The sequence below is a fragment of the Ambystoma mexicanum genome, chromosome 1p (assembly GCF_040938575.1).
Source record: "Ambystoma mexicanum isolate Mex_15411 chromosome 1p, UKY_AmexF1_1, whole genome shotgun sequence".
Lineage (NCBI taxonomy): Eukaryota > Metazoa > Chordata > Amphibia > Caudata > Ambystomatidae > Ambystoma > Ambystoma mexicanum.
Window position 1 is genome coordinate 468,398,555 of NC_090921.1, and position 15,239 is coordinate 468,413,793.

Here is a 15,239-nt window from a genome sequence, read left to right on the forward strand (position 1 = left end):
GAATGCAGTGTGAAGACCTCCGGAGCGCACGAAGCGTAGGTAAGCCTTTGCCTTTCAGATGCCGGAATGCTAACCTGTTCTTTCTTGTCTTTATAGGTGTTGCTGAAGACTGGATTCAGAATGGTAAGCCTTTGCCTTTCAGATGCCGGAATGCTAACCTGTTCTTTCTTGTCTTTATAGGTGTTGCTGAAGACTGGATTCAGGATGGTAAGCCTTTGCCTTTCAGATGCCGGAATGCTAACCTGTTCTTTCTTGTCTTTATAGGTGTTGCTGAAGACTGGATTCAGGATGGTAAGCCTTTTTCCTTAGGCCCAGGACTGGATGCAGAAGACACGATGAGCGTCCTGCTGCAGAGGTTGCAGAATACCGCAAAGCAAGATTCATCCACCGGGTGTGGTTTAAATAGCCTCCTGTAGTGCTTAGGTGTCTCCTTCCACAGCCACGCCTAGGTAAGAAAAGAGTTCCTGGTAAGAAAAGAGTTCCTGCCTTCCAGAAGAGTTCCAGTGTTCTGAATCTAGGGAGTGGCTCCAGCCCCACCCAACAGGAAAAGTAGTTCCAAACAGAAGAGGATCAGAGGCTCAACTGGCAGGCAAGTAAGCAGCATGGTCTGCTGCAGGTAAGTCCACCCAAGCATTATGAGCCCGGCGCTTCCAGCGCTGGGACTGGGCATATTTATGAGCCTGGTGCCACTGGCGCCAGGACTGGGTCCAAAAGGTCCCAATTGGGACTGGTTGGCACTCGTAACCTGGGTTATGGATCTGCTTCCAAGGGAGTTGGGAAAACCCTGACCTTTTGGAAGCAGAGATCATGACAATACTAATGGGATCCACGCTGTATAGTTTCAGACAAACACTAGCAATGATTATTGAGTAACTAGCAAGTTGAAAACTTATTTCTGAGGTCAGGTGCAATGAACAGCTATTTCACACTTTAAAGATTGGAGCCAAACGAAAAATTTGCGGCAAACTTATCCGCGTGCGGTAAGCGCGATTGCAGAAAAACTATAAGGGGTTGGGATGCGGTTTTGGGTTCGCAGGAAAGCCTTGCATTGACAGAATCCAGGAAGTAATTTGGGAATTACTCACATTTCCGGCACGGATTCTATCACTTTGGAGATATTGCAGAGGCTGGTGTGGAGTCTCCACTATGATGTGTTCCCCCTGAATAAACGGGCGGCAATTCTTCAAGGCCCACACCCTTGCCAGGAGTGCCTTCTCACAATCGTTTAATTTTGGTATGCGGATGCAGTTTTGGGTTCATTGGTAAGCTGTGGATGTTAGCTTCAAGTAGACACTTACATTTCGTTTCTAGCATAAACGGTGAAGGAGTTATAAAGGGTTTTGTGGAGGATGTTTTTTTTTAGAAAGAGGCAAAATTGCAAAACAGAATTCGCTTTTTAAAATTACAAGAAGATTTCTTTACACTAGGGGAAGACTATGAAGATGCCAACTACACGACAGCACAGCCACCAGTCCAGGATATCACTGGATGGTTTGGCCTGCCGAGACGCTCGCCTTTCTTCAGAAAATATATCAGCGCAAAGATGGTTTTAACACTATTATTACAGAGGACTATAGGGTAAGAGAAAGAGAAAGAGTTCAGGAAGGCAAAAGGATTTTAACAATGCAGTTCTAGATTTAAGAGAGGATGGGTTGGATAGGGATGACTTATGGACAATACATATGCTAGTGACAATCCTATGCTATGGATACTCACTACCAATGTTTGGAATGGAATGTTTGGAATGGACCCGTCAGGGATCTGGTCAGGGTTACTTTCAGGGTTACTTTCTGGACAGGAATTCTGCTAGCACACTGGACTGGACTCAAGACGCTCTGGTTCTGCAATCAACAAGGCACTCTGGACACCGCACAGTGGGACTTGACTGGATCTCCCGGATCTCCCGGGTTCTGGTTCTGGTTCACACCTATCTGGTCACAGCACGGCTCTACTGGGTTGGGTCTTTGGATTCTGGCAATAATTTTGAGCAAGAAAGCAGCAGAGCACAGCCAGGCTGTTCTTTTGTTCCCCTTAGAGGTCTGGGTAAAATTTGGTTTCTGGATTTTTAAAGGCCAAACTGAGAATGGTTCAGCTTTGGAAATGGGCCTTTCTGCTTTCAAAGTTCTGGAGTCTGGAATCTGGATGGATCTCTTGCAAAGTGCTCCGCCAGCAATCGGTTGGTGGATGAATGTGTGTGTCTGTCTCTAGGTCCTAAGCTGTCTCTATGTGTTTCCTAAAAGGGTGGGTATGCTGAATTACCCTCGGTATTCTATTGGTTAGGGTCTTTCCTCTCCCTTGATTGGAGAAGCAAACAGGGTGTCCTCATGACGATGTGGTTGATGCAGGAAGATCACTCCCCTTTGTTTTTGCACATTAAATCTACTTTTCATATAATGCATATTTACAATTTTACAAACTTGATAGCAATAGTCTGTCTATATCACATATTTGGTGGAGCAAGTATTCATCCAAGCCCCATCACGGTGAGAGCTTCTGTCTAGATTTGGCAATTTTTCGCAATTTTTCGCACTTTTGGTCTGGTACCCAATGTCTGATTTGTCCACAATTTTACACATATGTATGCAAGATATATGGGCATAATCATATGAGGTTTCATGTTTCTGACATCACTACAATTGCTACAAAACCACAAATTCTGCAGTTATGTCCCTGAACATAGCAAAGAGTTCTGAATACTTTTAAAACGTGACCAAAAATTTCACATTAACAATACTGTAATTTTACAATTTTTACAAATGTGCACAGTCCTTGGTCAGTCCTTTTCAAAAATATACTTTTAAGAATCAACAAAACTGTCTATTCCCGTCCCCAACGTTTCTGGTGGTTCAAGAGCAATCCCCGCCTCTTTCCTCTGGCAGGGGCTACTCTTGACACTTGCATCTGCATATCTTTTCAGCCAAGGAAGTCCTTTGTCCCTCCCAGGAGCAGCAGCCCAAATCCCCTCCCCTCTTCATTAACACCTGAATGTGAGTTCCTGGGCCAGAGAGCAGAAGGGAGGTGCTTTTTGTTGGGGCAAGCTGTGGAATCTGTTCTTTGGCTTGCATCAGGTTACTTTAAAACTCAATTTGTTAAGTTTTTCTTTGATGAAAATAAACTTATAATTTCAAAATAGGCAAACAGAACTCTAATTCCAGTCTTTTAAAACATAGAAATTAAATAGTTGCAAACTATATTACTTTTGATGGCAAGTCACTTAATTCCAACAATTTGCTGCACAGGTTTAAACTTCTAATGCAATTAAATGACAGCTGTCATACAGGCGGCCGGTGGTACTGCGCCCATATTGTGAGAGATTTTTACAGGCAAGCACATTTTTTAATGTGGATATTCTGGTGATAGATTCTGCTTTTCCTGACATTGTGTGCTCATGTTGATTCCTTAAATAAAGTGACGGGCAACACCCAGCAAGGTGTTTGGATATTTTTCTGATGTTTTGAACCATTACTTTGTATTTTCAGCAGCCAAAGAAAAAGGGACTTCAGAGCACTTCTGGGTTCCCTTGCAATAAATCGCTGCCTTTCATGCAGTTTCCAGGTTCACTCGGTGGGCAGCCCAGTGACAGGTTTCAGCATTGTGGTCTCCTGTTCCACCACTGACACAGGCAAAGTAGATTGGTGGCCATCTTTTCCGGTTTCAAAGCACAATTTTCATAGGTTTAGCACGCATAGGCCTTTTTGCGGCCTTTTTGCTGGTTCTGGTGCCAGCAGCACACAGTGATGTCGCAGGGAAGAGCCTAGTGGGTCAGTACATCCCACAAGAGCATTCCTGGATAGTCATCCAGGCATGAAACCTTATTGTAAGGGAGACCCTTTATCATCTTCTCTACCTAGATGTTGGGTGTCTTGACCCACGTGCAAGTAATCATGCTGCAACATTTGGTGCTGTGGGCTTAGAAAATTCAAGATGGCGGAAAACCCACATGTGCGCCGAAATCCAGGAAAGCTGCGCAGTTTGTGCGCCCACCAAAATGGTTGCCTCACTTGCCACCCACCAGTGCGAGAATGAAAGGCCGGGTTGCCATGAGGGAAATGGGTTGCCAAAGGAAAAACAGTAGCGCCAGTTAGCTTCAAAGCGCTTTAAAACCACCATTGGACTACCCGCACAGTAGTCTGAAACCATTGGGAATGGCAATGCTGATTGCCAAATGCAACTTAGAATTGTGGGGAATTCATTTGTTAAATCCCAAAAATGGGTGCAGTACCAGTACTCACCACTATCCAAAAGCCGGCGTTTTAAAACCACCCTGTGTTTCTCTGAAGGCAGGCTCAAAATGCCTATTTTCAAACATTACAATATGTGCAAAATATTCACTGAACACCAGCAGACATTTGGCAGAATGGAGTTTTGTGTGCCTACAAAATCTGGGAAATGAAGAGCCCAGAACAATGCTTATAACAAAACTGGCTGAGCTATGGAGTCAGCAGTTTAAGTTGCACTGGATTTAAAGACACTAAAATCGAAAATGTTTAGATTAAATGAGTGACCTATGTTTGGTGTCACATGCCTTTGTAACTGTTGAAATGTCATAGTTTTGCACTTAGAATCAGCATTCTAGCTGCATGTGTAAAATTGCAAGTTAATTTAAAAAGCAACAAAAAAACATGACAGTTAGCTGAAAGTCTGGCTTAAGGAACTTGATTTTGCTTGACAACTACCCCCATCAGGAGTGAAACTTGAGTCACAGCTGTGTTCCCAGGACTATCTGCCTTTTTGCTGGCCACACTAAGAATATACCATCTATCTGATAATTGAATTACCTGTGCTCTGCAGGAGAGTGAACAATGCAACTCCCTTCACCCAGGCAGAGGGTTTATTGAGAGGATCATAAATGGCTTCCTCTTGAACAATGAGCCTTTCAGGACCCAAGCAAATCTTATATTGCAGGGGTCGTAAAAGTGGCTTACTCTTGGCAGAAACTGGGAGGGGGAGAAACTGGAGACAGAAGCTGGCTTGGCAGAACTGGATAAACCAGTATTTCTACCTTGTGCTGAGAGGAAACCACACCCCTTTGGAGCCAGAACATAACTTTAAAAAGATGGATCATTCATAGAGCGGACATGTGAAAATTTTATAAATGATACCATAATTCTTGTGATTTTTCTGCCAACAGTTTAAGAGGTTTTTAGAACCGGTGGTATGTTCAGGGGGGTGTCAGCGGAAAAGTGGATATTACTCTAAATGTATGCATGTTAAAAATCTGAAACTTCATCAGTTAATGTCCATACTCCCTGCGCACATGTATGTAAAGTTGGGTCAATGTCAGAAATTGAAAAATCTGTTAAAAAGTCAATTATGTGCCATTTCTGAATGCAAGCTCTTAGAAACAACAGATTTGGACAGAGACATGGCTAAATTCAGCCACACCATGTATATGTAATTTCAAGCAACTGTGTAACTGTGAAATATGTCTTTTGTTATCAAATATAGAATGTGTGCAATCTGACAGAGGAGTGTCCTATCTGCAAGCCATAAAATGACATCACTCTGACACAACTTAGCTTCGCCAATCAAGGGAGGAATGGAAATTTGACCAATGACAAGTGAGAGGGGCAAGTTAGTTATGACCAACATACACACCCACTCTCAAAACACATAAAAGCAGACAGACAGGACAGATAGAGACCTTCAATTCCATCTGCCGCTGGAAGCTCTGCCGGAAAAATCCATACTTACCTCCATCAATCTTCAAAGAGCCAACACTTAGACTCCAAGATAAACAAAGACTTCAGAACCTTAACCAAAAAGGCCACTGCCAGCAAGAGTATTTGTCAGCAGGCCTCAAAATATTTTTGCAACTGAACTCTTCAGACAGCCGGGCGAGCCGTCTGAATTTTGCCAAGAACTTTTGCAAGAACCCGGTGACAGAAATATCCAAAGAGAAGGCAGGACCCGACCCAGAGAACCGGTGCCTAGCAGAGACCAGGCCATCGTATCCAGAGTGCTGACCCCGATGCTGTGAGCAGTTCCAGAGACCAGACGCTGTGCCCAGAGACCGTCCGAAGTCCAGACCTGTTGACCAGATCGTGACAAAGCCGCCTTCCTGTTTAAAATCTCTTGTGAGTACCGCCAAACTGTACCAAACCAAAGCTCTTAGTTTAAATTCATCTAATTCAATCTATTTAACCTAAGTAGAACTGCCTGATAGCTCCAAATCTGTCACCTGTCATTTCTAGTAAAATCTGTCACTTGTCATTTTGAGCTTTTAAAATTTGCAAAACCAAAAACGACCTCTATTAAATCGGTCATAACTCTGTAACCGTTTGGGCTAGAGACTTGCAGTAACTTTCATTTGGAAGCTGAGATCCTAGGCTTTCCTAGGACCCCAAAACGATAGAGATAGTCCTTGTGGTTCCTCTGTAATAGCGCTCGGCGCATCCGCGTATTTTGCCGCGATTTGCAAATTTCTTCACGTGTAAAAAGACAGCAGTTTTGCTTTTCCTTGCCAAAAACTTCGTTTACCTGCTAGTTACTACTAAAGCATTGTTAAGGTGATCCTGAATTCATAGAGAGTAGATACCACTCACCCTGAACCTCTGAAAGGGAATTAAAAGCATTTCCAACATATTTCTCATCCATTGCTAGCACATATCAAAGCATTTGGGCCTGTGTTTTCAAAACTCCTATCTGTTTTCTGTAGTGTAAGCTTGCTGGGGTGAACTGAATTACAGTTGATTGCATTTCTGAGAAGTGTGTGCTTCCTTCCATTTCCTTGCATTGCATCAAGGGGGGGAGGGGATTGCCAGAGAAAAGTGATTACATTGTTTTGTTGAAATCATATTGAGTATTTTCTATACTGCATTTCATTCATTCAACATTCCATCCAATTGAACTCTATAAAGCATTCTCTATCACATTATTCTTCTTTTGTTCCTATTTACCATTGTGCTATCTCATCCATTTCATGTCAACTCATTAGTGATTATAAAGAAGTGTGCTAGTGCCAGATTCTCCGTTGTTAATCATTATCATATCAGATTAAGTGTGATATTCAATTATTAATTTATTATAAAGTGTGATATATATATATTTTAAATTATCAAATAAACCTTTTAAACTTGCAAAACAGAACTACTTCTTGGCTCAGTGGGGTCAGGAGGATTCCAAGAGAGGGGTGTTATATAGGGGTAGTCATCCAGAACGCATGAACTGGACATAAAGATATATCAATAAGGGTTTTCATTCAGTATTCTAGACTAGGCGTTGACTTAGCTGTAGTGCGGGATTGAATCCTCTTACAAATTGGGGGCTCGTCCGGGATGTTTGGGTTAGAATACCACTTGTGCAGCTTAATACAGTGTGCTAACTGACGGGATACATACATCCGGTCGGATCACCACGCTGCATTACGCTGTGAAGCATTCCTCAAAAGGGACACTCCAAGAAAAGTTCTGTTCTGCAAAAATAAAATACTAACTTCTGTAAGTCAGGACAGAGACCAATCTCTAGAATGACGACCTTGGTAGATATGAAAATAGCCAGAGAGCACTTCTTACATAAACTATTTGTGAGAGGTGAATGGGCTGAGCAGGGCCAGGATGCCTGGTTGCAGGCCATCACGCGACAGGTCACTGAAACAGGGTCAGACTTATGGAGAGATCAGGGTCCATTACATGTGGCCCTGAGTGAACTATATATGGCTCCTAAAGCCAAAGAGGAACACAATAAGATTGCCAGGATAGCAGCATACCTGTACCTATATATGGGAGACATGCAGGATAGATGTGCTGAAAGCCAAAATCTGGCAAATAGGCAACAGGTGGTGTTAGAGAAGGTCCAATCGGACCTGGTCTATTCTGAGCAGAGGCTGCAGGGGAGCCAGGAGTCAGAAAATGACAGCAGGCAGTACATCATTAAAATAAAAGAGGATATGGGCATCCTACAACAGGAAAAGACAGACCAGGATACCAGATTTCTGGCCCTGCAGAAGGAGCACCAAGACAGTTTGGACTCCTTACTGCAGAACCAGAAAAAGTTGGAGCAACAGATTAATTTCAACAGGGCATGCGCGGAGCAGGTAGTCACCCTGCAAAGCCAGCTAGATAGAGAGAAAGAGGAGAGCAATAAACTGATTCTGAAAGACCTGGATACCCAGGCAGAGTTTGATCAGGAGCGCCAGAAAGCTGGTGCCTTCCAAAGGCAGAGGGACGACCTGGCGGCACAAATGCAGGCTCTTAGTCATGAAAGAGACGCCATAGGCCAGGAAGTCTGCCATTTAAAAAGGAAAATGGAAGAAAATCACCTGGCCCTCCAGGGGCTGGGTGACCTCCAAAAAGAAAACCAGAACTTGTTAGAGCACACCAGGAGGGTGGAGGATGCTCTAGCAAGAAAGGAGCAGGCCAATAGGGACACAGCTCAGGAGGTAAACCTCCTGCAGCAAAGACTGGCCCAGTTCTCCAGGACCAACCAGGAAGCACAGAGGGAAAATGAGGCCCTCTGTCAACACAATGATAGGCTCCAACAACAGGTAGCGATGCAGGAGAGACTGATAGAGTCTAGTAAGGCCTTAACTGAGGAACTGAAGGCACAAATGCAGGCTCTTGCATTGCAACAGGGAGCAGGGGCGGATAGAGATGAGGTTCGCTGGGAAATGGAAACTCCGGAGCATAACCTCAGGAGCCCTAGTACCAGAGGCCCTCATACCTCTCAGTCCCTGGACTCTGCCACCCCCATGTCCCCTGGCGCACGTGAGCACAGGGCCACAGGGATGGCAGATTACTACCCAGCTAAGAGTATGGGGCTCATAGGCCAGTACCACCCAGGAATGGAGGGGTGGGCATCCGGGTATGGGCACCCAAGTACAGTACAGTTTAGTGGGGAACCCCGGGAGAATAGGCCCATTAAGGGCATCCTGAAAACCTCTGCCCAGTTAGGTCAGTGGGGGGGGTACCCATCAAATCCTGGCAGCAAGGAGGAATCTGAAGACTCCTCTGAACTGCGCAGGACACAGGAGACCAGGTCCCCACATTCTGCCAGCCATTCCCAGGCTCGCAGAATCCGGAAAAAACCTGGAAGAACAGACGGGAACCTCTGGGAGCAGTGCCTCTGAGTCCGAGGACGAATGGACAAGGGTTACCCGAACCAAAAGGGCCAATAAGGCAAAAAGGGCCTTGCTTAAGGACCCCTTAAAACAGATTAAGGCGATCAGGAGCGTCATCACGCCTTACCATAAGAACGCTAAGTATTCTGTTTGGGAGCACTTAGAGTTGTTTGAACAAATGATGGAGACTTTCCATTTGAAGGACAGCCAAAGCTGTATTCAGTATGTAAAGTGGACCTTCTCCCCGGAATACTCCAGTTTCTTTGCGGGGCTGGAGGACCAAAATCATTTAAGATGGTCCACCTATAAGGCGGCCATCTTGAAACATTTTTCTGTTCACAGAAATCCTCAAGAGGCTCGCAAGGCAGCCTACAATTTGCAATGTGGGGAGGATCAGGCCCCACAAGAATTTGTGCAAGAACTGAAACGTGCTTTTGCGCAAACCACCAGAAGGGTGCGCACAGATAGTAGAGAGTTCATTAATACGTTTTTTCATGCCTTGCCCAAATACATAATGACCCAGCTCGTGAGGGATTTTCACGAGAAAAGATCTTTAGACTGGGTCATTGAACAGGCTACCCGGATCTATGAGGTGCAGAAACCGGTAAATAGCAAAAGTAATGCCCAGAAAAACCCCAAAGCCAACAGCACCCCTGCTGCTGCAAAGGTGGCAGAGGTAAAGGTAACCCCCGTTTTGGATTTGGAGATGGGGGGGCCTAAAAACCTACCTGCACCTAATAATGCTAGGCCCAGGAGGTCCTCGGGTCAGTCACAGGCAGGGAGCCAAGGAGGCAGCCCCACAAATGGGGTCCCTCGCTCTCCTGATTATGTAAGTCCCCGTTACAAGGGAAACAGACCCATCCTGGGTTATGTGTGGACTCCTCCAGCCCAAGGGGGCGGATCCAGCCAAGCACCTAACCCAGGGAACTTCCCTCCTAACTTCCCACCGGAGGGCAGAAATTTACCAAACCCTGGGCAGAACTTTTTCCCCAGATATCCACCCGACTTTCAGCCCCAAAACCATCCATCCTTCTTTCCCCAATTCCCTGAGCCCAGACCACTGAATCCGGGAGAGGGGAGGCCAAGGGTGGAGGGGTACCCAAATCTTCCCAACCCGGGGTATTACCAGAGGAGGGACAGCTACCCTTCCCGGGATCAGCCCAGGGGAGAAAACAGGGCCCTGTATCAGCCTGAGCGGGTTTCCCAGTTAGAGCGCCAGGTTCAAAACATGGCGCGGGATATGGGTCACATACTGAGGGCTCAGCAGAACCCTCAGATGGGCGTGCCGGCGCAGAACGCACCCAACTCTGGACCTGGTGCTCCAGAACAATGACGGGGGCAGCACCCCGATAACTCACCGGTTCCCAGGGAGGAGGCACAAAGGGAAGGGGGGTGTAAAGCCTTGGAGGAAGCTTCCTTCCTCACTTGTAAACAGCCCCTGGAAACCCAGGAACCGGAAACAAAATCTCTTGCCCCTGAAAGTCTGCCTCCTAAGGAGCAGAGGGGGGGTAGGAGAAACAAAAGACCCAAACAGACTCAGTTTGAGGAGGAGGTACAGATCTTCCAATTTGAGGGAGAGGGATCCTCAGAGGATCCTGGGAAAAGGATCTTCTCCTTCAGAGAGGGGGGAACTCCTCCCAAAGAAAAATGGGTCCCTAGGGATGCAAATCCAGACTGGGGAGATGTGGAGACTGAGCTACCGCCGCCCACCATCTCATCCCAGAACCAACCGCAAGAAAATCCCCTGGTTCAAACCCATCCTGGTGACTGCCTCCAAAAAGGGGGGGGCGGCCCAGAACCGGAGCCAGGGGAACCCACAATGGCTCTGATCTCCAGTTGCCAACTTTTTCTTTCAGATTCCCAAGGCTCTCCACAGAATTCTGCCCAAATCTCTTCGCTAGCGATGTCCAAAACCAGAAAATTAGCCCACCAGTTGTCCAAAAATGTACATTATCTGTGCCCCCTTGAGGAGAAGGAGGGAAGATATTATGCCCCGGTACAAGTACAGGGACAGGGTACAATTTTGGCACTGGTGGACACTGGATCTCAAGCTACCCTTCTGTCCAGAAGGGCCTTTGATGAACTGAATGCAGGAAGGGGAGAGAATTACCAAATTCCTCTCACCTCTCTTCCTGGACAACTGCAGAACTTTGACGGGAAGGAAATTCCCGTCGAGGGGACGGCAGATTTGGACATTAAAATTGGGCGACATAAGTTGAAACACCCGGCCATAGTTGTGACCCCAAAGGGCACCCCTTGTTTACTAGGGAATGACCTCCTGAGAAGGTTGTCACCCCTAATAGATTGTGTAAACAAGGTCCTCTGGACCCAGACTAGCCGACCAATAAAATTAAAACAGATTGTCAACCATGTTAGTTTAAACGGCACCTGCCACATGGTTGAACAAAAATCTGACCAAGTAGAATTTCACTTCCAGAATAACCAGATTCCAGACGTGACAGTAATAGCAGTAGGACAACAGACTGGTGATGGGGGGTCCTCTCTATTTCTGAAAATCAACCTTCCTTCCAGTCTAAAGTGGTATTCCACGCTGGAAGGAAACACTCTGAAATTCTATACCAATCCACAATCTGAAACTCCCACTCCTATAGTCCAGAAAGATGTGAAATCAGCTCAGAGCCTGGCTGAGATTCAGCAAATTGGAGAGCAGTTGTTCATCCCTGTTCAGTTAAATGATGGGAAGGACTCTGTTCTCGCTCGAGTGTGTGTGAACAACGGTAAGAGCTTCATCAGCGAAGCCATGTTCCGCCAACTCCCAAAAGATCCAGCCATTCCCACCTTCAAACTGATAGACAAATGGGAAATGGACCTGGAAGCACCTAATTCCAAACATCTCCTGCCAAGCAGGTGTATGCTCAAAATCTCCATTGGCAACAAGAGCATAGTCCACAATTGTTGGGTCGTGCGAGACGTCCCTGCCGCCTTTTACTTAGGCAGTGACATTCTCAATCGCTTTGCCATTAGTTTGGACCTAATAAACTTCAAAGCTTGGTCCCGATTAGCGGATAATCCCATGGGCTTTGATGATCCAGAAAAAGCATTTAGGTCAGCTCAATTGCTACCTTATGCAGTTGAAATTCAGGTTAAAGAGGAAGTCACCATCCCAGAAAGGACCCGACAATTCTCCCTGGAAGTGAAAGTTAAAAGGGGACAAGAGTTGAAAAACCCTGATGCTTACATACATCTAAATGCTTCTCTCCAACAGCAAGGGTTGGGGGTAAACCCAACTCCATTAGTCAACATAGAATATGACACCATTCTAATAGAGGTGGATAACAGCGACTTAAAGAGTATTACTCTAGCCGCAGGCACCATTATTGGAATGGCGGTTGATGACCGACATTTCTCCATTGATCTTGGTAATGAACTGTTAGGACCAATCCCCAAGGACTGTTTTGACAGTGACAGTGAGGACCATACAACACCAGACAGGATTTTTACCCGGCATGGGGGGAACTTCCTGGTGTACACTTCCTGCCCCTATGGTAAGGAAGATGTGACTTGTGACTTCAGGAGGGATGAGGTGATTTTCCAGGTCCATGAGGGCTGCCTTTCCCACCTGAAGCCTCCAGTCCAAATCAGCACTCTGACCAGGGACTTCTCCACCCAGCTGGAGGAGGCCGCTGAAATAGCCAAACCAGAAGTCTTTCCAGGCTTCAGGCAGATGGTGGAAGAGAGAGTCAACCTAGCTGATGCCTGTGTGACTCTGGAACAAAAGCAAAAGTTGAAACAAGTTTTCTTGGATTTCCAAGATCTCTTTGCGGTAGACTCGTATGACTGTGGTCGCACTGACATCCACACAACAACAATCCCCACGGACCCTGGCATGACTCCTGTGTTTCTGAAGCAATATCGTTTGCCTCTCGCATCCATGGAGTCCCTTACTGAAATAATTAAGAACCTTGAGTCCCGGGGAATAATCCGTCCAGTCCACAGCACCTTCAATAATCCGGTGCTGGGAATATTGAAGCCAAACGGCCAGTGGAGACTCTGCGCCGACCTTAGGGAGCTCAACAAACGGGTCCATACTTCCCGATGGCCTCTGCCCTACATTGACCAAGGGCTGGCCCAGATCCAGGGGTCACAGGTATTCACAGCAATAGACCTGACCAATGGATACTGGACCGTGCCTGTCAGCAGGGAGGACCAATACAAACTGGCTTTTACCTTTGGGGGCCAGCAGTACACATGGACCCGGACTCCCTTCGGATACCTCAACTCCGGCAATGAATTCAACATTTTCCTACATAAGGCCATGCCCGACCTGGGTGCGAGGGGTAACCTGGCTTATGTAGATGATGTCCTCATTAAAAGTTCATCTGTGGAGGAACACATAGCGGAGATCCCTTATGTTCTGACGCAGTTGAGGGCCGCCGGAGCAAAACTTTCCTTTCAGAAAGCACAGTGGTGTAGAACCCGTGTTAATTTCTTGGGGCATGAGATTACTCCTCAGGGTCTCTGTCCCCAGGAAAAGAAAGTGGAAGCACTTCAGAAACTGAAAGACCCCACAACTCTGCGGGAACTAAGGAGCCTCCTTGGACTGACTAATTACAGCAGAAAGTTCATTGAGGGCTACGCAGAGATCACCAGACCCCTGATTCATCTCCTAAAGGGGGGGGGTCAAGTGGGAATGGGGTCCAGAACAATCCGAGGCAGTAAGACAACTCAAGAGAAGCCTCTCACAAGCGCCTTGCCTAGCTTACCCTGTCAGAAACAAGGAGTTCTTCCTGGAGACAGGGTTCTCTAATACGTGCTTGACGGCCGTATTATACCAAAAGCATGACAAGGTCAATAAAGTAATCTCCTATGCGAGCAAAACTTTATCCTCTGTGGAGGAAAAATTCAACGATTGTGAGAAGGCACTCCTGGCAACGGTGTGGGCATTGAAGAATTACCGCCCGTTTATCCAGGGGGAACACATCATAGTGGAGACTCCACACCAGCCTCTGCAATATCTCCAATGTGACAGAATCCGTGCCGGAAATGTGAGTAATTCCCGAATTACTTCCTGGATTCTGTCAATGCAAGGCTTTCCTGTGGAGGTCCGATATGGCCAAAACAAGAAGAGTCCCCTCGCGCAAGGTCTGGCTGACTTGCATGATTGTGCCTCGAGGACAAAAGTCTAAAAATCAAGGACAACACGGAGGCATACCTTAATTCCCCACACAAAGTCTTTGAAGAAGACAAGTGTGAGGGAATGCCCACTGTGTATGTGGATGGATGCTCTTACCATGTTGACAACAACGGGGAGAAAGAACTGGTGGCCGGCGTAGGGAATGCATGGGTGAATGAGTCCCCAGAACCCTCCGCTGGATACAAAATTGGTCCCCGAAGTAGTCAGGTGGCAGAATTGATGGCTGTGCATCAGGCCATCCTCACTGCTGTCCAGCATCAACTCCACGAACTGGTCATAATCACCGATTCGGATTATGTACGGAACGGGTTCGTGGAGCACCTGGTTAACTGGAAAACCAGAGGCATGTTATGTGCTAACAACAAACCCTTGAAACATGGGAAGTTGATCAAAAACATTGATGATCTGGTCACCTCGAATGAGATGACCATCTATTGGAAAAAGATCAAGGGTCATTCCAAAGTAGAGGGACCAGACAAAACTGGAAATGACTTAGCTGATCAGCTGGCCAAAACCGGGGCCATCCAAGGGGATCTAATTGAGATTGAGTCCATGTTGGGGGAAATCAAGGTTACTGCTATCACTAGGTCCCAGACAAATGCTCACAACGACCTTTCAATTGCACAATGGAGTAAGGAGACCCCTGATGCTGATTTGATTACTGCCCAGAAGGGGGATCCAATTATTGGTAAATTCTACCAGCACCTTGAGGACCCTGAGAACTTTCCCCTGACGGATACCGATTACATTGGGAAAGAGGACCTAAGAGTGTTGATGAAATGTCCAAAAATGTTCCGGATCCAAGACGGTTTGTTGGTAAGGAAATCCAAAGCTGGCCACGATCAGTGGGTGGTTCCTACCTCATTCCGAAGCCTGATGTTAAGTCACGCCCATGATGCGGCCACCGCCGGTCATAGGGGGTTTCACACAACATTGGAAATCTTAAGAGAGGTTGCATACTGGCCACACATGGGGCAGGACCTCGACCAATATTTGAAGGGTTGTCTTGTGTGTGCACAATTTCAG